At 43.4% G+C, this 730-nt stretch overlaps 1 long non-coding RNA gene across 1 annotated transcript in view; it reads left to right on the top strand.

Annotated features, from left to right (window-relative positions):
• The first annotated feature begins 3 nt into the window (after positions 1-3).
• The window catches only part of LOC107579932 (uncharacterized), a 3005-nt gene continuing 2278 nt past the window's right edge, over positions 4-730 (top strand). The window contains exons 1-2 of the long non-coding RNA XR_001608555.1: positions 4-18; positions 110-206. This is a non-coding gene — a long non-coding RNA (uncharacterized lncRNA). The remainder of the gene's footprint in view (positions 19-109; positions 207-730) is intronic.

Raw genomic sequence — 730 nt, 5'->3', positions numbered from 1 at the left:
AGCGACAGGTTCATGGAGGTACAAGACACACACATGTTAATATACACTCTTATGGAAGTTCAGGGTATATTTTGGGCTGAAGGAAGTAAGCTTGTGTTTGTATGTGCAGCGGGGTCGTCAGTCGCTCTGCAGGTCGGGCTTGTGCTCGCAACGCTCCTGCTGTTCGCACTGGGTGCTGCACTCTTTGTCTTCTTGTACAAAAAAAGGTGAGGACAGATCTGTTTTTGTTTTGCATGAAAGTCTCTGTGATGATGCCTCGAGGTTAGGGCTTTACCTCGTTGATTTATTTAAAAAAAAACACATCATGTGCCAATTAAAACTTTTATTTTATTTAAAGGGGTCATATGATGTTGCTAAAAAGAACATTGTTGTGTATTTGGTGTAATGAAATGTGTTTATGCGGTTTAAGGTAAAAAAAACCCCACATTATTTTCCATATAATGTACATTATTGTTTCTCCTCTATGCCCCGCCTTTCTGAAACGCGTAGATTTTTACAAAGCTCATCGTTCTGAAAAGCGAGGTGTGCTCTGATTGGCCAGCTATCCAGTGCGTTGTGATTGGCCGAATGCCTCAAGCGTGTGACGGAAATATTACGCCCCTCATCATATTGTGATGCCATCTCCCAGCAGGACGAGGTTGGACGAGACGCCGTCCAGCTGCTCTGCTCGTGCACATCCCATCATGGTTCTCTTTTAGCAGTTCAGTCAATGTACTGTTAGGAGTATCTG

This window comes from Sinocyclocheilus grahami, unplaced genomic scaffold (genome assembly GCF_001515645.1).
Source record: "Sinocyclocheilus grahami isolate Dianchi unplaced genomic scaffold, SAMN03320097.WGS_v1.1 scaffold21984.1, whole genome shotgun sequence".
Classification (NCBI taxonomy): domain Eukaryota; kingdom Metazoa; phylum Chordata; class Actinopteri; order Cypriniformes; family Cyprinidae; genus Sinocyclocheilus; species Sinocyclocheilus grahami.
This window is presented reverse-complemented; position numbering and strand designations above follow the sequence as displayed.